Here is a 24,023-nt window from a genome sequence, read left to right as displayed (position 1 = left end):
CAATACATACAATTCACTGCAGTTTCCATCAGAAATGAACACTAGTGGAAGTAAAACACCAATACATTTTATTCCTTTTCACATAAATTATAAATACACATTCTAAAAATGTTTTCACTGCAGTTCCATAGAAGAACCATTTTGGGTTCCCCAAAGAACCTTTTAGCTATTTTTTTTTAATTAGTGTGAAGAACATTTTAAAAATCTAAAGAATCCTTTTCCATGATTAAGAACCTTTTGTGCAATGGAAAAGTTCCAGGTTCTTCATGGAACCATCATTAAAAAACAAAAAACCAAAAATAAAGTGCAGTGGGAGATAATAAATTATTAAAGGCATGTTTTTTTTTTAAATACCATGTTATTACCTCAAAACACTTTTACCATAGTGCATTATTTGTAAACTAATACATTTTGTTGTTTGCATCACATAACCAGCTCCATATGTTTGGCTTTTCTGAGAGAGTAAACTTGCTTGGTAGCTCACCTGGTACTGCATTGCACGAGTCATGATAAAAGAGCTCAAAGACTTGTGGTTGCTTCAGCACATGCATTTTTATCTTCAGCAAATATATTTTTGTTAACACTATCAGTTAAATAGGGTAGGTTTAAGGGTAGGTTAGGGTAGGTTTAAGTGTCAATGTTATGTTATTTTTAATTGAGATACATTAACCTTTTAGCACCCCTCACTGGACATTTCCTTTTCAACTGCCGTGGTACGTACCACCAACCAACATTGAAAACTGAATGCCCTTTTACTACCAATCACTAGACATTTCCCTTTGAAAGTGATGCGAAACATGCAAGAAGCAATGTAATATCATTTTGCAGAAATGTTGCCACAGTCTGAGGACCAAGTCTAAAATTTCTGGTTTTAATTAATTTTGAAAGAATATTAGAAGGTTGATTGTAATGTCAATGTGGTGTAACCGTAAAATCTTTGTACCAAATAATTTATCTTGTTTAAAAATGGTGAAATTCTCAATGAAACACCATATCAGCTTGTTTGGCATAATCTTACATTAGAACAATTTAATAGTAAATAAAAATAAATGGAACTTTGGGGAATAATTTGGGGAATCATGTGAGTCAAGTCAAATTCCTGAAGTGTTAATGTGGTGTAACCACCGTTCAAGGAGCCATTTTGTTAATATTGTGCAAGAAGACCATGTGACGGGAAATTATATCACAGAGAAGGGCCCCTGGTGACACTAAGTGCTGCATGCAAAGGTTAGTAACTGTCTTTAAAATATGATATAATTTGACATTTTTATGGGTATGGTCAGGCATTCTTAGGTATACATGTCAAATGGTATGACCCCATGAATACATTGATAATTCATCATTATATATATATAAAAAAAAAAAAATGTGTATTGACTTTAAAAATTACATTTGAAATATTTCCACCAAGGCCATGTGCTTACATAGGTGTCCATGGTAATAACTGTCAAATTCTTTTAAAATTGAATAGTCAAATGGTGTAACCGGTTACACCATTTGATACAAGCCTAATACAAGCATTTGATACAAGCCTAATACAAGCCTTTCTGTTTGGGGCCAATTTAGTCAAATATCATTAGTTTATGATGCTGATTAAAGATGTAATATAAAGTAACCTACTATTTGGAACTATTTTCAAGTGTTCAGTGTTTTATTTTTTTGAGAAAGTGGTGCTTTATCCACAACTTTATTATTAAAGCTCTGTAAGTCTAGGATAAAATAATTATGTTGGACAACATTAGTGTTTTTGAAACCACAAAAGAAATGATAAAGGCACATTATGTGATTTTCACTGTTAAAGGAGCAGGTTGATGATGCTGTGATTTCACAGATTCATGGGAGGTGTTGTCTTCACATCTACAGCTGGTGCAAAAGAATCCGATGAGACTCAGGCAGAAATCATGTTCGTGGATGAGCTGATGTATTAAAGATTTGTTAACATTACTGTAGTATTGTCACAGACACGTCAGGCTCCACCTCCCTGCAATACCCACGCACTCAATCACCGGAATTCTAATCACCGCCACCTGCACGTCATCATCCCCATAATCACCAGCACTATATAGCCCACACTCACACACACAGTAGTTGTCCGGTCTCGTTCGTTATACAGACTCATGTATACTTACCTCAAGGACTCCAACTTGCTACTTACCTGCTACCAGCAATCCCAGTCTCTCCAGCGTCTCCAGTCTTCCTCCTGTGTTCCTCCCTCTGTGTGTGTGAGTGTTCCTCGTCAGCCATTCTCCATCTCTCCAACCACGACTTCCATCTACAAGCAACAAGGACAGTATCAATTCCCTATCATCACATTTGAACTCTCTATCCACCATTTACTCACCTGCTCATTGCTGAATATCAATAAACAACCTTACTTGCTTTTACTTCTGCCTCCGTGCCATCTGTACCGTAACAGAAGACCGGACCTGCAAAGTACGACAGGATATCAGCATGAGCCAACCAGACCTGTTCCAGGAGCTTGTGAGCGCGCTGCGCCGAGCACTCACTCCGCCACAACCACCGTCACGTCATCAGCACCTGTCACCACTTCCTCGTTCACTTCTTTGTTTCACACTCCAACCCTGCACGCCAGTCCCATGGCCCGGCCGGCACCCTACTCAGGATCGGCGGAGGATTGCAGCGGATTCCTCCTGCAATGTGAGCTGGTCCTGGAGATGCAATCGCAACTTTACCCCACAGACACCTCTAAGATCGCCTTCATAATCTCACAGCTACAAGGAAAAGCTCTCCGTTAGGCAGACGCGCTCTGGATTCAGAAAGGCCCCGTGGTAAAATCATATTCTGCCTTCATCTCTCACTTCCGCGAAGTCTTTGGAAAACCCCTTTCGGATTCATCAGTCGGTGAGAAACTCTATAATTTAAAACAAGGATCTACCACTGTGAGTGATTATGCATTGCAGTTCCGTACTCGGGCCTCAAGCAGCGGATGGAACGAACAAGCCCTCATCACTTCCTTCCGCCAGGGGTTGGAACCGAAGTTGCGATTGCATCTCGCTGCATACGAGGACAATATCGGCCTAGAACGCTTCATCCAACTCGCCATCCACGTAGGCACTCGTATGCAGTCGTGTCTCGAAGAACACCAGGGCCAGCCACTTCCTCAACATCTCCTCCGTCGATCCGAACCCGTAAGCTCCCCAGAACCAGCCAACGAACCCATGGAAATAGAAAATTCTCGACTCTCCTCCACTGAACGACAGCGCTGGCTGACGCGAAATTTGTGCCTCTACTGCGCCTCTCCTGTGCATGTACTCTCAGCATGCCCAACTCGTCCTCCAAGACCTCCGGTGAGTGCCATCCTTCCCTCCTTACTCAAGATGAAACCACTCACCACTGTTGTAAACCTTACTGCTGCAAATGTGTCTGTTCCAGTTGTCGCGCTCCTCGATTCAGGGTCAGCCGGGAACTTCATCTCCGGGACCCTCTGTCATCAACTCAAGCTCAAAACCTTGCCTTCGCCTCGTATCTATCAAGCCCACTCCATCATTGGAAAGCCCCTAGGTTGCAAGGGGATCAGCCGCTGTGCTGGACCACTGCAACTCCGCGTTGGCATCCTTCATGTCGAGGACATCCACCTGCTGGTTCTGGAGGAATCCACCGCTGACGTGGTTCTAGGGCGCCCGTGGCTTGAACAACACAGCCCAACCATCTCCTGGCGTACGGGCGAGATCCTGAAGTGGGGCGAACACTGTTTCTCCAACTGCTTCTCCGGGTTTCCTGTTCCTCCATCTCCACGTCCTAAAGAAATCTCTGTCTTCCTCCACCTCCATCGAGAAACGATCCATCGACATTCCATCCTGTTACGCCCCCTTCAGCGACGTCTTCTGCCCGCAACGAGCCTCCAAATTACCTCCACACCGGCCATGGGACTGCGCCATAGATCTGCTACCGGGTGAACCAGTGCCACGGGGAAGGATCTACCCCCTATCTGTGCAGGAGGAGAAGGCCATGGAGGACTACAAAGAAGAGGCCCTAAAGAAAGGATACATCCGTCCGTCTACTTCCCCTGCTGCTTCCAGCTTCTTCTTCGTGGCCAAAAAGGACGGAGGCTTGCGGCCCTGTATTGATTACCGCTCACTCAACAAGATAACCATCAAGTTCCGTTACCCACTTCCCCTTGTCCCAGCGGCCCTGGAATATCTCCGTGGTGCCACTGTGCTCACCAAGCTGGACCTCCGCAGCGCTTATAACCTCATCCGGATACGCGAGGGGGACAAGTGGAAGACCGCCTTTGTCACACCCACCGGCCATTACGAATATCTGGTCATGCCCTACGGACTAGTCAACGCCCCCTCCTTATTCCAGGATTTCATTCATGAGGTGCTCCGGGAGTTTCTCCATAAATTCGTGTTGGTGTATATCGATGACATCCTCATCTACTCCCGGAGCCTGGCCGAACATCGCCACCACGTTGCGGAGGTCCTCAAGCGCTTACAGCAATTCCAAGTGTTCCTCAAGGTGGAAATATGCTCCTTCCACCAGTCATCCATCCACTTCCTTGGATACTACATTGATCACAGTGGCATCAGGATGGACGAGGGGAAGGTGGATGCCATCCGGTCCTGGCCCACTCCCACTATTGTAAAAGAACTCCAACGCTTCCTAGGTTTCTCCAATTTCTACCGTCGTTTCATCAAAGGCTACAGCTCCATCGTCTACCCACTCACCAACCTCCTTCGCCATCAGCCCAAGTCTCTGTCCTGGTCCGAAGATGCCACTCAAGCTTTTGAAGCCCTCAAGATCACCTTCACCACCGCTCCACTCCTCGTCCACCCTGATCCCAACCGGCCTTTCGTCGTGGAAGTGGACGCATCCACCACAGGAGTTGGAGCGGTCCTCTCACTGCAGCAGGGGCAACCAAGTAGACTCCATCCATGCGCCTTCTTCTCCCGCAAGCTCAACCCGGCGGAGGTCAACTATGACATCGGTGACCGCAAGCTCCTGGCTGTCAAGCTCGCGTTGGAGGAATGGAGGCATTGGCTGGACGGAGCCAAACACCCCTTTCAAGTTCTGACCGACCATAAAAACTTTGAGTATCTCAAAGCTGCATAAAGATTAAACCCCCGTCAAGCTCGTTGGGCCATGTTCTTTTCAAGATTCGACTTCACTATCTCCTATCGTCCTGGCTCCAAGAATCTCAAGGCTGATGCCTTATCCCATCTCCATGCTCCCGATGAGAAAATTGAAACTCCAGAAACCGTCCTTCCAAAATCCATCTTCATGAATCCCATCCAGTGGTCTGAAGAAACTCTGCCCTCCTCCAATGCCTCCACCCACACTCCGCCGGGTTGCCCACAGGGTCTACAGTACATCACCAGAGCACGACGCACTCAACTCATCCACGCAGCCCACTCATCACTTGGCACTGGTCACCCGGGGGTCAATGAGACCCTCTCGCTGCTTAAAGCGCGCTTCTGTTGGCCCAACTTGGCCAGGGATGTCAGAAGGTACGTGCAGGGCTGCAGGGAGTGCGCCATCTCCAAGAGCTTTCGTCATCTGCCGGCCGGCAAGCTCAATCCTCTGCCCATTCCTGAGCGACCATGGTCACACCTTGGAGTTGACTTCATAACGGATCTCCCACCTTCTAGCGGTCACACCTGCATCCTCGTGGTAGTGGATAGATTTTCCAAGGCCTGCCGGTTAATTCCTCTCCAAGGTCTACCTACCGTTCTCACCACTGCAGAACTAATGTTCAACCACATCTTCCGTTACTATGGAATCCCCGAGGACATTGTATCTGACAGGGGCCCCCAGTTCATCTCCCGGGTCTGGAAGGCCTTCTTGTCACTCCTGGGTGTGACTGTAAGTCTATCGTCCAGACACCACCCTCAAACGAACGGGCAGACGGAATGGAAGATCCAAGAGATCGGCCGCTTCCTGCGTACCTTCTGTCACGGCCACCAGGACTCCTGGAACCAGTACCTGGGTTGGGCCGAGTACGCCCAGAACTCCCTCCGTCAGCCTTCCACCGGATTAACACCTTTTCAATGCGTACTCGGCTACCAACCCCCACTGATCCCCTGGGACGGGGAACCCTCCAACGTTCCTGCTATCGACTACTGGTTCCGGGAGAGCGAGAGGGTGTGGGACTCAGCCCATCATCAGCTGCAGAGGGCCCTGCGCAGACGCAGGATGACAGCCGACCTTCGTCGCTCAAACGCTCCCAACTACAAACCTGGGCAGAAGGTCTGGCTGTCGACCAGGGACATCAGACTGCGTCTGCCATGCAAGAAGCTGAGTCCCCTCTTCATTGGCCCGTTCACCATCATTCAGCAGATCAACCCAGTCACGTATTGTCTTCAGCTCCCTCCACAATATAAGATTCATCACACTTTCCATGTGTCTTTATTGAAACCTCACCACCCTTCTCTCTCTCCTTCCACAGAGCCTGACGTGGCAGCCGCCGAGCCCCCCCTTCCACTTTTTCTGGAGGATGGAGCTGCATACGAGGTTCGTGAAATCTTGGACTCCCGGCGCATTGGTGGTCTCCTGGAATACCTCGTAGACTGGGAGGGCTATGGGCCAGAGGAGCGATCGTGGGTCCCGCGGAACGACATCCTTGATCCCAGCATGCTACAAGCCTTCCGCACCAGTCACCCGGACAGACCTGTCCCATGCCCTCGAGGTCCTCGGCCCTCAGGAGCAGGCTGTGGGAAGGGGAGTACTGTCACAGACATGTCAGGCTCCACCTCCCTGCAATACCCACGCACTCAATCACCGGAATTCTAATCACCGCCACCTGCACGTCATCATCCCCATAATCACCAGCACTATATAGCCCACACTCACACACACAGAAGTTGTCCGGTCTCGTTCGTTATACAGACTCATGTATACCTACCTCAAGGACTCCAACTTGCTACTTACCTGCTACCAGCAATCCCAGTCTCTCCAGCGTCTCCAGTCTTCTTCCTGTGTTCCTCCCTCTGTGTGTGTGAGTGTTCCTCGTCAGCCATTCTCCATCTCTCCAACCATAACTTCCATCTACAAGCAACAAGGACAGTATCAATTCCCTATCATCACATTTGAACTCTCTATCCACCATTTACTCACCTGCTCATTGCTGAATATCAATAAACAACCTTACTCGCTTTTACTTCTGCCTCCGTGCCGTCTGTACCGTAAGAAGTATGAAGCAGGGTGTGACTTAAAGCAGTTAGAGCTGAACGAGGCCACTGCAATTGCTAATGAGAGACGAGCACGACACACGTCTCGAAAGCAGTGGAGGTTTTACTATGCTTCAGTCGCCACTTCTGCTTCTTCCGGTCAAGCGTATGTGGGGTAACGCAGCGCTGTTTTATAGGGCTGGACGATTATGGCCTAAAATCAATACCTCGACTAATTGAACATTATTTTGTTTCTTTTTTTCTTTTTTTGCCCTCATAGTTCACTGACAAGGTTTGTACTGTAAATATGCTTGGCTATTAAAGGTGGGATATTTTTTCCTATTGAAAGAGCGATCTGACATAACAGCTCACTTTCAGCGGTTATTTTATCTATGGTTCATAACATAAAGAGACAATAAAGGCTGATTTATACTTCTGCGTTGGACCTACGTCTGAGCCTCTACGCCATAGGCTATACGTCTATTTTCACTTACACTTCTGTGCCGTTGTCCGCTCCGATGTGCATGCAGACTGCTAGTAGGCGGTGACTGCGGTCATGTTGAGTATCAAGGCAAAAGCCGAAGAAGCAGCTTGTCATGTACACTGTCAGAAAAGCTTCAGTAGTGATCGCGGCAAAAAGGCAACAACTTTGATGGCATGTGTCCCCTGAAACGGAGCGTTTTTTTCAATCCTATGGAAATATTTTATAATTAATATGACATAACAGAACCCTTTTTCCCCCAAAAGATGAATTGATATAGTTTCAAACAAGGAAACAAGTGGCTCATCACAGAGCTGAATTCTGATCCTCCCATCAGATATTTTTTTCTTAACTGTTATTACAATACGAGACTTGAGTTCACTGTTTATCACTTTGATGATTTCTTGTTATCAGATATTGTTCCTTAAAGGGTTAGTTCACCCAAAAATGAAATTTCTGTAATTGCTTACCCTCATGTCGTTCCAAACATGTAAGACCTTCGTTTATTTTCGGAACACAAATTAAGATATTTTTGATGAAATCTGAGAGCTTTTTTCTATCTCCCATAGAAGGCAATGAAATTACCACTTTCAAGGTCCAGAAAGGTACTAAAGACCTTGTTAAAACAGTCGACGTGACTGCAGTGGTTCAACCTTGATGTTATGAAGCAACAAGAATACTTTTTGTGCACAAAAACAAAACAAAAATAGCAACTTAATTTAACAGTCTCTTCTCTTCCCTGTCATTATCCTTATGCAGGTAAAGCAGTAAGCACAGTGAAGGCTCCCTTGTTTACATCTGAATGCCGGCTCAGTGTTGGCCAAAGCTGATCATGTGATCAGCATGACACATGCGTGTGATGCTGACTCAGGAGCCGGCGAATAATGAGCTGGTGTTCTGACGTAGAACCTGGAGGTTCTGCACTGTTTACACTACGTCAACAGCATAGGAGAATGACAGGGAAGAGACAAAATTGTTGACTAAAGTTGCTATTTTTGTTTTGTTTTTGCGTACAAAATGTATTCTTGTCGCTTCATAACATTAAGGTTGAACCACTGTAGTCACGTCGACTTTTTTAACAAGGTCTTTAGTACCTTTCTGGACCTTGAATGTGGTAATTTCGTTGCTTTCTATGGGAGATGAAGATGAACGAAGGTCTTATGGGGTGTTCACACCAGATGCGAATAAATCGTAGTTGGACGCTTGAACATTTTGAGTTTACTCACTTCATTCACGCGTGAAATTCACTTCACAACAGATGCAAATTCGCGCCTTGAGAGGGGCTCTCCCCCTTCTTTAAATATGTGTCCCAGACTCTTCCACACACTTCCTCTGAATAAACACAACTCATCAGCGTTGTATTTGTAAAATACAGTGAATGAGCTCAATTTGCCAGCTTTAGCTATATAGCTTGTAGTCTCAATATTAATATAGCCTATAGCTCAAATTGAGTAAAGACCATTTTTTACAACTTACCAGATTGTCCGAAGTCCTCACTCACTTTCTTCCAAGCAAGATCTTTTTTTATTCCTGTTTCTATAAAAGTTTGAAGATGTATCCTACAGCGACGAAGATTTTGTCCTCCATTGTTGTTTCGAATTTCTGCCTCCGTCACTACTAGATCAATCTCCTGATTGGTTAACGCGGCGCGAATTTTCACCAAAGTTCTGATTTTTCAACTTGTACGATTCGTGCGAATCACGCGTTATGCGTGTCAAACGCCGAAACGCTTAATCTGCGCCGCCTCATTCGTGCGAATCGCGCCACAGGATGTCTATTCGCGTCTTTGCATTGACTTAACATGTAAATCACTTGCGCTTAACACTTCATTCACATCTGGTGTGAACGCACCATTACAGGTGTGGTACGACAAGAGGGTGAGCAATTAACGACAGAAATTAATTTTTAGGTGAACTAACCCTTTAACTGTAAAATATACAAGACATGATTTTACTATTCATTACAATGACGATTTCTTGTTGCCAGATGTTGTTTTTCAGCGCTGAAACTACTTTAGCTTAACTTGTTGACTGTCATGCTTGATTTTCAGTGTCAAGTTCTTCAACAAACAATGTCCTTTGGCTGTAGAAGCAACATGGTCAGGTGGTGTAACTGGTTTGTGTCAATTGGCGTAACCAGTATTTTTCCAAAAAATTATAATTATAAAGAGAAAAATTAATGTGTGCTGTAATCATCTAGTTTAGTGTAATAACACTAAACTAGATGAAAAAAAAAAAGGTTTTTAACAATTTTTACGTAAATTGTCAAAGATTATTTAGAAAACAGAGGTGCTTTCAGCATATGTCCTACCAAATATTGCAAAAACACATTAAAATTTACATTTAGAGATAACTCTAACAAACTTATTTTTCATTTGATATTTTAAAATAAAGTATTTATTTCTCTGAGTACGCTTATATGCCATCTAGGTGGATAAAAAATTAATATTTCTCATTCTTTGGCAGTTACACCATTTGACATTTTCAGGTACATTCATTCTTAACTTCAGTAAAAAATGGTGCGAATGTCATTTTTATTTACATAAAATTAACATAAATACACTATATACATTTTAACATACATTGCATTTTAACATACCTGATGTTGAATTACTTGATGTAATTGAAGTTTTTAAAAGATTTTTGAATTTCTCATCTTGCCAAACCATATTTGTCACTGACCCATATATTAAATTCAGTTGTCAATATCCCTCTCACTGTTTTGAAGTACTTGCCTCGCAAAAGGTGTTATACTCTAAGCAAAACTGTAAGGGCATGGCTTGCATATGTGTGTGCACGCATGCGTACAGCTGGTCTCATGTTAATTCAGCTAATGTGTGTTGTGGGATGGTTGCATTGATATGAATGAATGTATTTGTATGACTAACTGCTCAAATTTAACAAAAATATAAACCTTCACTCCTCAGGTGCTTTAAATGTTACTGTTGTAAAATGCTGATAGAGGTAAACAAGCACAAACCTGCATGATGGACTTGTAAGTCACTCACACACTCCAAGCTTTCCAAGTTTTTTCTCTGATGTATGACTTTGATCCAACCTCTTTCTCCATACATTCTAGACACACAGAAAGGCTATATTTGGAATGGAATACTTTACATATTTTATTTAATGTGTATTACTTTTTTATTTTCTTCAAAAGCGCATTAAAACAGTATGCACTTTATGCAACAATTAACATTTCAAATGGCACTTCATGTGACTTCACTGTATTTACTTTGGAAAGTGGTATCCATTTTGCAAATAAAATGATTATTTTGCTTTTTTAATCCAGATTCGCAAGTCCAATCAAATAGTCCAGATACACATTGCACCTTCCGGATATAGTACTTAGTACTGTGTTTTCTGGTTGTATACTGCACATTTTGGTTTTTAATTATTATTAGCACAAAATTACTTAGTATGCAATAGTATGACATAATATACAATAGTATGACATACTGCTAAAGACATAAATCAACCAAAACACCTGCCATACTTATTTTTCTGCAAATTGGATTTTTCTGATCTTATTAAAAGAGCAATTCATCAAATCAAATATCTGATCTAACCTGTTCAAGAGCAATTAAATGTCTAAACAACCACTTGCCCTAAGAGTGTGTGTACATATGCATATGAACATTTTTCTTTAAACAATGGATTTCCATCTTTCTGAAGTAAATTGCGGAAATACATCAATCAGGCTTTCTTATGACAGTGGCATCAGATAACAAGCCTTACCCTTTATAATGTTTACAAAGATACACACACACTGTGTGTTTATGGAATTAGGGAGATTCCTGCTTCGTTCCGCCTAATTGTATCCATAAATCTTATTGTAGAATGTCACCTGATGGAAAAGAGGTTTAGTGAGCAAAGTGTGCAAGTAACATTTCCTAGAGGGCTCTACAGCTGGAATGAAGGGTCTTTTTGACATGTTTGAACTTAGAATTGAGCCAGGGAGGCAAAAATATACACATACTTAAACAGATTAGGACTCTCAATTGATTTAAAATTTTAATCAAATTAATTAAATAATATGCTAATTATTCATTATATCAATGTTTGCTGGGAAATTCCCCAAATAAAGATAATTCAAAGACATTACATAATTGTGGCAGATGAAAACATTGAATATAGACAACATGGAATGAAAAGTGGTTTTATAAAGAAATAACAATTTTCACCAGTCTCAAGTTATGTATTGTGTTTAATAGCATCCAGTGATGGAAATGCCTGTAGTGGAAATTTGTATATTTTTAAATGTTTATGAAATGCATATTTTTTAAAATAAAAGCCAACTCCTTACCTCAGCTGTATTTAATTCATAGGCCAACTTTATTCCAAATTTGTGTAATTAATCCTGTGGGATGCTCATTTTAAAAACCTGTAGAAAAATTGGATCTAAAAATTAGATTATCATAGTTTTAAAAGTAATAATTTATATTTTTAGAATGGATATACATATTTAAAGATTGAAAGTCTGGGGAAAAAAATGGAAAAACTACATTTACATATGTAAGTATTAAGGGTGTGACGACACAGGTAGCTCACGAGACGAGACTCGAGATTGAGTTCATGAGAACGAGACGAGATAAGACATGATTTTTACACACTATTTTTAAGAAATCCTCAATGGCGAAATACATGACTAGAAAAAATATTCTGCAGGTGTATTTGAAATGTTTTAACTAATCATCTTGTAATGAATGTCATTTTAGTTCTACTTTCTGAGTATGAATTATCATATGCAGTAAAAGACTGTACTGTACATGATTTATGAGCTACAACTTTTGACCTCCTAACTGAACTCCTTTCCACAAACTGATCATAGAAATAGAAAACAGTATAAATAAAAATGCTAACACTTTACAATAAGGTCTCATTTATTAACATTAATGTATTAAAGGTGCCATAGAACACGTTTTCACAAGATTTAATATAAGTGTAAGGTGTCCCCTGAATGTGTCTGTGAAGTTTCAGCTCAAAATACCCCATAGATTATTTTAAATTAATTTTTTTAACTGCCTATTTTGGGGCATAATTAAAAATGCACCCCTTTAAATCCTCGTGCTCCCCACCCCCGAGCTCGCGACTGCCTTAAACAGCATAAACAAAGTTCACACAGCTAATATAACCCTCAAAATGTATCTTTACAACATGTTCGTCATGCATGCTGCATGCAGCATCGGATCATGTGAGTATAGAATTTATTTGGATGTTTACATTTGATTCTGAATGAGTTTGATAGTGCTCTGTGGCTAAAGCTAACATTACACACTGTTGGAGAGATTTATAAAGAATGAAGTTGTGTTTATTAATTATACAGACTGCAAGTGTTTAAAAATGAAAATAGCGACGGCTCTCTTGTCTCTGTGAATACAGTAAGAAACGATGGTAACTTTAACCACATTTAACAGTACATTAACAACATACTAACAAAACATTTAGGAAGACAATTTACAAATATCACAAAAAATATCATGATATCATGGATCATGTCAGTTATTATTGCTCCATCTGCCATTTTTTGCTGTTGTCCTTGCTTGCTTACCTAGTCTGATGATTCAGCTGTGCACAGATCCATACGTTAACTGCCTGCCCTTGTCTAATGCCTTGAACATGAGCTGGCATATGCAAATATTGGGGGCGTACATATTAATGATCCCGACTGTTACGTAATAGTCGGTTTTATGTTGAGATTCGCCTGTTCTTCTTAGGTCTTTTAAACAAATGAGATTTACATAAGAAGGAGGAAACAATGGTGTATGAGACTCACTGTATGTCATTTCCATGTACTGAACACTTGTTATTCAACCATGCCAAGGTAAATTCAGTTTTCCATTCTATGGCACCTTTAACCAACATCAACTAACAATGAGCAATATATTTGCTACAGTATTTATTAATCTTTGTTTATGTTAGTTAATAAAAATAGTCATTCATTGTTAATTCATGATAGTTGATAACTATTTGTTATGTGGTCATTTGTTGATAACAAATGAAACCTTATTGTTTGTGCTTAATAAGATTAAGAGAAAACTGTTATTAATTTTTATGGTAACACTTCATAATAAGTGCAACCATAATCACACTCTCTCAATATTCAAAGTGCAAATAAGACCAAATTTTTAATTGATACAGAGCTAAGAGATGGTTACAAGCTTTCATATTGAGAGATATTTGCATGCATCAGGGAGCCGCTTTCAAAATGCGGGGTATTGAAATCGCGTTTGAATGCGCCCTCACGTTTACTTTCACTTTTGGGATCGCTCGTACTCTGTAAATATGGAGCGCCGACGACTGTTATCCAACTGAATTAAATTATTTTTATTTAAATGCAAAGCAAAACGATAGTGGAGGCGTAAAGTAAACTTAGCGGTGGCATATTCTTTTCTAATCATCCTAACCACTCTGTCATACCAATATCACGAGGCTACTTTTCGCCTCGATGAAAAATCTCGTCACATATTAGTCTTGCGAGATCTCGTGACATGAGAATTGCCTCGATGCATCCCTCGTTATGGAATAGACTGATTAATTGTATTAATTTTTTTTTGAACAGTATTATTTTTAGTACAATTAACTAACTAAATGAATCATTATATTGACATGCCTAATACAGATATGAAGTCATAGCCAAAGATGCAGGTAAAACCTCATGAATACAAGAACCAAACATACACACAGTTAACCTCACAAACAAACGTTAACAAAGACTATAATCCGGTTAAAACTGACAGATATAATTTATTTTCCACCGGCGGGTAATAGTTTATGCCACACTATCTCATGCGGTACGTCAAAATTCTTTCAGTTTAGAATTGTTTGAACAACAGCAGCATGGTTATCCCTTTTTTCTGAGCGGATGACTGCGCGGTGACAGTGAATGATGTATTTTTTCTCCTTTCTGCAGGATTTCTTTTAAACAAACATGTGAAGGCCTTTGTGTCAGCCTGTCTGTATTTTGGCGTTTCAAAACCTCGTCTTCTGAGCCACCCGTGTTAATAATCACCTTGACTTCCATCAGGCTTTAACATGAAACAATACATCCACGCTGCCTTGAACCACACTTCAATGAGCTTAAAGCCATACGGCCTCCCCAGCACCCAAACACACACTTTTATGCAAATATTGTGTCTTTGTACTTGTGAATATGAAAGGTGTTATTAAATCTTATTTTGCATTATTCTGGTTTGAGGGATAAATCTATCAAAGAAGCTCAAAATTCAATAAGTTATGTATATTTTTTGTTGTTTTTATTTATTTGAACATTTTTTAATTAAGTGCTGTTGTCAGTAGATGATGTGTCGAGTAAGTTGTGGGCTACCGAAGGAGAGACAGAGAGGAAATGACAGAGAGGCTTGTGAAGTGTGTAAATAGAATGAGTGAGGGGCTGCTATGTGCTGATTTAATGTAAAGTGAATTGTGGGTAAAGCTGCTAAAACTGAGGCCGATTTAAGCCACTGGTGAGATGTTTTTTTAAGCTCCACAGGTCAGGTGGGCCAATCCCTCTGACCCCTGTCAGCACTGTCATAATTTAGTGTTGTGTTTGTGTGTGCCACTGCAGACTCCATGTTTCATACTTTGCTCAGTAAAAGATTATGAAATATGAAATATGAAACTGATGCTCCCATCAGGATTTTGTGGCCGATACCTATTACCGTTTTTTTCTGTCATCATGATTGGCCGATACCAATCCCAATCCTGATCATTCAGTATATATATAAGTAGTAATTAAGCTCTCTGTTGAATGTCAGTGTCAACCCCTTTTCTGTTTTTTTGGGGAGTCTATTCCTATTTTCATCCAAAACGTGCGGCTGTACTAAATAGTTGCTCACCATCAACATTCGAGCTCTAAACTTCAAGCACTAGAAAGAGAAACATAAATTGTATAAAGTAATAAAATGTACAAAAACAGTGCATGATCTTCACAAAAGTGAGACTGTTTGATTAACATGAATGGAATGGACGACAGCAGCTTTATTGGCCTGCTTTCACTTTATCACCGAATGCACTGTTCACGTTCACTTAAGACATAACTGTGTTTACGAAGATGCTCACAAAGACGGGCATTTTGACACATTAAGTGTGCATTTGACCATTCAAACCCAGTAAGAAAAGTTCTCGCGCACTGTTTGAGCAGCAGCGTTCCAGGTTTGTGCACTGACTGTGTTTTGAACCCGTCTCTTAAGATGGAGACACACTTAACGATTGTAACGCCGATTATAAATGTAATTTGATACCTACGACTATAAATGTAATTTGATACTTACGACTGATCATGCCCAAACACGCTAAGTCAAAGCCAGTTGCGTTCAGTCTGTGTTTACAGTCGGTGTTTAAATTCTGTGTGTATTTAAATCTGCTCCAGTCGAAGGAAACAGTCTTTGTGTGTTGAGCTCAGTCTTAGAATGTTTTTAGCTAGTCGTTAAGTGTGTCCCCGGCTTTAGGCCCTGTTTACACCTTGTATTAAGATGCGTTTTGGTTGATCGGATGACAAGTGGATGATGCTACAGGTGTAAATGTGGCCTAAAACGTTATGAGCTTGTCCACTTTCGACCACTTTTAGAGGTACTGAAAACGCATTCTGGATTGCTTTGGTAGTTTATGTGGTCAAATGTGTTCGAACAGCCACGAAAGACCTTCCACTCTGCTTACTGAACTAATGCTTAAACATTATGAGAAATTCACTAGCCAGACAGAATTTAAACTTTGTTGGCTGGAGTCCCAAGTTTTGTTTGAAGACAAAAAACCAAGCACTGTGTTCTCTCACCGTTCCTGATTTTTAACATGCACTCACTGCGTTCGGCATGGTATTGCGGCTGTCAGAGCAGAAACAAAAGCTACTGCTCTCATTATGTTTTTCCCTCGTCTCTGGTTTCGTTCATATGTAAACTCTGTGCTAGCTTATTTTGGCAATTAGATTGAAAAATCTGAAAAATTGAAAATCTTCGTTTGCACTTTTGCATGTAAACTGAGACAAACGGGTGTTTAGGCAGCCAACATCACAATATGCGCCAGAGCTCGCACCTATGTCAAAAGTGCGACCTATGTTTACATGTGATCATGGAAGCGTTTAGAGTAGCAGTCGCATTTATGTTGGTGCAAACTCTTCTTGTGTGTTTGCATTTGCAAATACAGCTGCTCCATTATGTCGAGGAGCAGAGACGAATGAGTGCTCGGAGATCAGCATTTCTGACTTCAGACTTTCCTGTGGTGTGATTTGTGTTTGAGAGTGATTGAGTCTGCTCAGAAGAACTTTGGGGCCGCACCAATCTCAAATCGTAATCACAATTATTACTTAATTTCTTGTAATTGTGACTATATCTCACACTTGTGTCTTAATTTTTTGCAATTGTGATTATATCTCACTATTGTGACATTTCTATGCACTGCAACTTTATATCTCACAATTTCAACATTATTTCTCGTAAATTGAATCGCCATAAAAAATTGACATGAAGGGATTACTGGGACTGACTGAATAAACTAGTGAATCAGTTTTTTTAGTTGGTTCAATGAAATAAATCATCCAAAGAAAGTACTATGCTAAAATTAATTTGAATTTCCCAAATTCCCAAGTTTTGTCACACCGTACCTGAAAAAAAAGTTCATACAAGTTCATCTCTTAAAGTTAATTTTTTTCTTAAAATCATGATTTTTGTCACACTAGGCATGTTCTGCTTGCTTTAATAAATTTAAGTTGGACCAACTCCATTTGTTGTACCCTTTCCCCCATGAATGGACTTTTTATTTAGTGAGCCGAGAATATTTTAGCACAATATAAAGTATTTCTGTTAGTCATTTAGTGTTCTTTGTTGATTCAGGTTAGTTAAGTGAGTCTGTAGTGTGTAAGAGTGAAACTTGTCAATCAAAGCTTAGACTAAAAGTGATGGAATCTTCTGACACAATCTCTGAAAGCAGCCGCAAGAGAAAGGTCTGACGCTTTCAATTAAAATGTCCATCAGGGATTACACATACTTGCATATATACACAAACGCACACACTTATTCTCTGTTCTCTAAGTGTGGCCTTGGCACTTACAAAGAGCTTACAAATCCTGCTTTTGCCTGCAGGCACCTCAGCTCAATGCTGTACAAGTACTCTATTCTTCCTCTCTCACTGTCTGTGTGTCTCATTCTGTACATACACATACAGTATTTGCATTACAGTTCCAGATACAATTTGTTTTATTCTATAGTACATGTAGTTGTACTATGTTTAAGATTGTTGTATTTTTTAAATTGCAACCAGGAATTAGAATTGTATATTTGGTTATGTCAAAAGTCTTGAATGATTCAGTTAGTGAGCGAGTCGTTAGACCAACTCAAACTGATATCTTCCTCACGTCCAATTATCCCTACTTTCCTACTAAAGTATGTGAAAAACAAAATTATGTATGAATATGATTCAGTGAGCACTTTTCATGAGGCCATAGGAGATGATTCTGTAAAAGGCTGGGAAATGGCAATGAGGCTGACATTTGTAGGTTTTGAGACAGTAGCAATATGGCAAATGTGCTGTTTGTATTATGTACTATGATTGTATTCACATGCATACTTTTCAGACATATTGTGATTTTTGAGACTGATTCATGAGACATTTTGACTGATTCTTTATAAAGACCAGTATATAGTATATAAAGACCTTGATTTAAAAGAATTAGACTATATTAATCATGCAATTTGTTGTTTTTTTCCCATGGTACTTCAGATTCAGCAGCAGTGAAAATGTCACTGAATGGTGTTGCAGGGAACACTGTTGCAGAATTTGTTCCACCCGCATATGTGCAAGAATGCAAACATTTAAAAACAGTTTACTTTTGAAGAGCTTATTGAGAATTGATTGCTTATCTTCAATTCTGGAAAAGCACCTTTAGATTCTAAAGAAATTTTGTCATTGTATATTTAGTCTATTAAACACACATTAAGAAACTAAACGGAAAGGAAAACAAAGATGGCTCCAAAATGAAACTGCTTTTTATAGATATTAAAATCTACATAACAAAAGGTTACATTCATTTTAGGTCAGACAGTAGTTTGCATACAGTGACAACACACTCAAAGATAAACATTATTAGTAGTCTGTGTACAATACTTTTGTGTGTTTAAGGCTCGGAATGGATTTGTCTTCTCAGTACAGATGACATGTTAAACCAGGTTGATTTATGAATGCATTAAGCACAGACACTAAACGAAATGAACACCACCTCAGATGCAAAAGCACAGCAGGGACATTCCATTCTTCTCTGCATGTCCGATCAGACGGCTGTGGCAAAAGAAAGAGGGGGGTTCAAGCGTCAGACATACCTGTCAAGGCAAGGCCATATCAGGTGCTGTTCGCAGGAGTTCAGGTAGCTGTTGAATGGAGGGGGTGGAGGGGTGAGAGGTCAGGGCAGACTCTCTCAACAGGGGGCTAGAGAGGTGAGTTGCCCCTCATATTTTATGTAGGCAGCTCTGATTGTTGCCTTCTGATCGTAGTTGAAGTGTTGTCATTCAATAACAAGACAGGGAACTTGGGGAAAGCAGTAGGTCATCCGTACATTTTGGTTTCTAAACTCATGTGCAGTCCTGTCCGTGCATCTTTCAAAATATACTCAACCGCGGATGCGCGCAAATGACCGAGTTCGACACATGTACAGTAACATTTTTTTCTATACTGTACCAGACATCTGAGGGCAGTGTTGAGTCGTGTCATCAACGGAACATTCGCTGGGCAGGATCGGAGAAGAAAAATACTGCATCCACCATTGCAACATAGTTCAGAAGATACACCAAAAGAACAAGAATCAAAAACGATGGAGAAGGATATGCTACGTACTTTCTGATCTCTTCGCACAAATGCTTTTCAAGTTCGCGTCCATTGTCGTGTTTTCCTCCTTGTTTAAAGTGTTTTGTTTAGAGATGCACCGATTGCAATTTTCTTGGCCGATTCCGATTTCCGATTTTTCGTTAGTTTGATCTGCTGATTTTCTTTCTAAGAACTGTAATTGACAACATATACAAACAAAAATGTTCTTTTCTTCAATGCAAAGTTTTTTCATAAAAAAAACAAAAAAAAACAAGTAAATATCAGTAATAAAATATAAACAGCTCAAATAAATGCAATAGAATAAAGAGAGCTTTGTTTTTCAGGTTAACTGGGTTTCTATTCAGGTAAGAAATACTACAGAAATTAAAGTAATCAAATGTAAAATAACAAATTCAGTGTTATTTTATAATGGTTACATTACTTTCTGTAATCTTTATTGTAAATTTTAATACAGATCATTTCTTACCATTGAAGTTATAAAACGTATTCAGTCAAGAGCAGAAAGTGATTTTCTTTGTCTTTTTGTTCTTTGATTAACATGACAGACAGCAGCAAGAATATTGGACTGCTGTCCCTTTAAGAATTTATGAACTGTGTTCAGCGGACCCAATACTGTTACACATAACATGGGTTCACTTTCTTAGCTAACTATTCAAAACTGACTGTGTTTATCTGAATACTCGACAAGATTGCCTGTGCCGCTGGTTTTGACAGACTTTTGTATGTATTTGACAGTTTAAGCGCAGTAAGCCACTCATTTTGGTAACTGTGACTCTGTTTGTCTTCTGTCTGTGTTTGAGACTGAGCGTGGCTTGTTCGCTCCACTTATATAGATCAGAAGCGCGCGTGCTTTTGGTGCGAGTGCGAAACCTGCGGGAATGACTAAAATTATGTGCAATACAAGCACTACTTAACCGGAGCGAATGAGACGAGTGAGAGAGAGGAGGCGCCCGCGCGGGTGTGTGTCACTTCACCGTGACAGAGAAGAGAGCGAGAACGTGCAGCTGACGTTATTGACTGTGCCGCTGGTAACAAAATGGATCGGAATCGGTAAGAAGTGAGACTGATCGGCCGTTCACCGATCCGGGCCGATCATGAGGGAAATCAGCCGATTCTGATCTCTGGCCGATCAATCGGTGCATCTCTAGTTTTGTTTTTGAATTGCTCTTTCCACACGCTCACACGCTCAGTACTGTGCGTATCGCCACCTAGTGGACTCTTCTGTCCTGCTTGTGCATGCGCTGTTGCATGTGCACCGTCCGCGCGGTCTTGAAATTTGGGCTGCATGTGGACGCGGTGTGCGGACGTCCGCGAGCCCTCTGGATGAGGAAAATTACATCATGTGGATGGTGCACAAACGCGGACAGCTGAAGTATACTTTGGGATTAATGTGTTATAGCTGTATATGTTATAGCTGTATTTTAGCAGGGTTGAAACACTATTGACCAATCAAAAGCCAGGACCAGACCACTGTTTTGTAATTCTTAACAGATTATTCAACACTACATAATATCTGTCAATTGTTAAAAATGAAAGTATGACTTATTTCCATTATACATTTATACATGTTTATATGGAACAACTTTACATTAGGTGTACATTTGTTGCTTCATCACAAATAAATCTGCATTAACGTTACCATATTGTATGACTATGCTGTTGCTATGTAACTTTAATTATGTTAAAGTTTAAGAAAAAAGTCCCAGGTGAACCTAATTCACCCAGCTACACTAAGAAACAGGGAAAGTTTATCTTTAATCCAAACATATCAGTTTGCATACATATTTCATCATGTATTGATGTGTCTTTCATTAGATGCAAGGATGTATCTTCCATTAGCTACTTATCTGTCAATCTGAATTTAGCGTTGTACATTTGCATCTTAATTTAAAATGCCTGATTAATATCTTATCTAGAGTAAAGCATGGAAATACATCCCCTTATGTCTTGATGAATCATCATTTGGATTTTAATTTAATGAAAAATTTCATTGATCTTTTTTAACAATTGATTTTGTTAGTTTGATTTGTATTAACATGCATACACATCTGAAATCTTTATCAACTTAATATGTTCTCGAGAAGCAGTTAATCTTTCATAAAATCTTTGAGTGCAGTTTTAAACCGGTTTCAATTTGCTGTTGACTTTAATACAAACACAAATACCAAAACCTGTTCTTAGCAGCATACTACCTACCATACTACTCTTACTACTGTATACATGTAATACACCAACTAGAACTGTCAATACATACAGGGTAGAGTACAGTGTGCAGTAGAGCACCCGTCATGAGGTCAAGCATCCCACAATGCAGTGCGACCTAATTGAATAAGTGAAAAAAGAAGCAATATCAACTGCTATTTTTGACAACCTTGTACTTATTCATCATGCCACCTTTATTTATATAGTACTTTATACAATACAGATTGTTTCAAAGCAGCTTTACAGGAAAATAATGATTCAGTGATGCAAACAGAATTCAATTCTGCAGTAAAGCAGCTCTAAAAAGAAAATGTGTCATTGTTCAGCTCAGTGTTTATCTAGTTTTGTTCAATAACTTTGTAAAGAAATTAGTTAAATTCAGATTAGTAGAAAACAGTGATGTCATTGTCCAGCTCAGTTCAGCTCTCATCCAATTGTCCCAGTACAGTCAAATCAATAATATTGCTGAATATTATGTGTCCCCAATTAAGCATGCCAGAGGCGACAGTTGCAAGGAATTGGTGTAGCTCACGTCAAGTATGTACAGTACACAGTGCACCTTTGTGGTTAACTGATGTGGATGCATACATATGTTTGTTTTATTGTTCAAATAATAATTTGTTTGTATTATTACTAATTTTATGATTGCCCAGGTTTCTAGAGCACACCCTTACAAACACACTCCTGCACACATTCAAACATGCAAATGTATGTACAAATACAGAAATAGCGTGCATTTTTTAATTAGCAAGAATAATGACATTCCTTGAATTGAAGACTTTTCTATGTATTACCATTAATTATGTCATCTTCTGGCATTCTAAATCATTACATCAGTGTCTGTGTTGGTGGATAGTAGCTTCCACTTATATTGTTGACGATGTATGTGTTTGAATGTTTGGAAAAGAATACTACTAGGTCTATTTCTTTAGTATATTGCATGTATACAGTAAACATTATGCACATTATGGAACACCTGAGTGACCTTTTATTACATGAATGTTATATTATCTGCAAGTGCTTCTTTTTTTTAAATATTCTTTTAAGTTTTGAAGTACCATACAAATGCACATTCACTACAATTAAGCACACGAGAACACATTCTATGTGAGATTTATCAGTGATATCCACAAAAATAGAAATATCCTATACATAATATTAGAACTTATAGGGTGGAGCAAATGAAATGTTACTTTTGGTCATCTAAAAATTGTCATTTAAGTCAGAGTACAATGAATTAAAATTAATTGTGACAAAATATTGAATAAAATTACAATTACATAAATACTGACTACAACGTGCCAGTTCTTCAAATGTTAATTCTTATAATTTATAATAAGTTATAAGTATTTATAATATTTTATTTATAATAAGTTTCTTATAATTTAAAATATAAGTATTTTTGAAATTGTGAAACTAAATCAATAATATCTATAAAAAAAACTTTTGATTTGTATAATTATTGGTTTGTTAAGCAGAGATTGCAACACTTCCTATTAATTTGAAGTGTGTGTTGTAATGTTTATCTGCTGACCTTTCACAGTGAGAGGTCAGGACTCTGGAGATTCTATCAGCGTGTGCTGACAGCACTGAATCCTGGGTAATGTGTTGCGCCTGTGTTGCGTGTGGAGGATGTGACATCATCGCTACCCCTGGCTTTATCTCTCAAAGTTAATCACTTTGGGAACATTCCAGGAATAACAAGTGCACCTGCACGTCTGTGTATCAATGGCAGTGTAACATGAATGTGTGAAAATTACTAATGTTGATGTAAAATTAAACATAATATTTTAATATATCATACATAAATATGTAGATATTTCAAATTGTAATAAAAAAGTTGAGCTACAGGTTTTATTTTACTACCCCCCCCCCCAAAAAAAACAAAACAAAACAAAACAAAACAAACAAACAAACAAACAAACAAACAAACAAACAATAAACATAGAAAAACAAAAATCTCAAAGGAAAAAGCATACATTCACTACAAAGTAAACAACAATATAAAAGTGTGTGTGTGTGTGTGTGTATTGATTTGCATATTATTGATTTATGGTATATAAGTATATCATTGATTTGCATAAATCTTTCTCTGTCAGTACAGATGCATGTGTGTGTGTGTAACTCTAACCTGTGCTCATGTAGGGCCGGTAGGCTGTAATTTGCCCTCACCTGGCCCCTGCTTCGCTCCCTGTCCCCAGTCATAATTACTCTAATGGAGCAGTATGGAGCCAGGGGTCAGAGCTCCGGCCCCGGGCCCCCACCAAACAACGGGCCCTTCAGCCAGTCAGTGACAGGAGTGGACATACCTAATGGTCATGTTGACAGTCCTGTCTGTGAATGCAGTTAGCTGTGTGTCTCTAGTGTCATTGTAGTCGGCAAGTAAGGTAAATTTCATATGTT

The sequence above is a fragment of the Chanodichthys erythropterus genome, chromosome 8 (assembly GCF_024489055.1).
Source record: "Chanodichthys erythropterus isolate Z2021 chromosome 8, ASM2448905v1, whole genome shotgun sequence".
In the NCBI taxonomy this organism is placed as follows: domain Eukaryota; kingdom Metazoa; phylum Chordata; class Actinopteri; order Cypriniformes; family Xenocyprididae; genus Chanodichthys; species Chanodichthys erythropterus.
Note: the sequence above shows the minus strand (reverse complement) of the source record.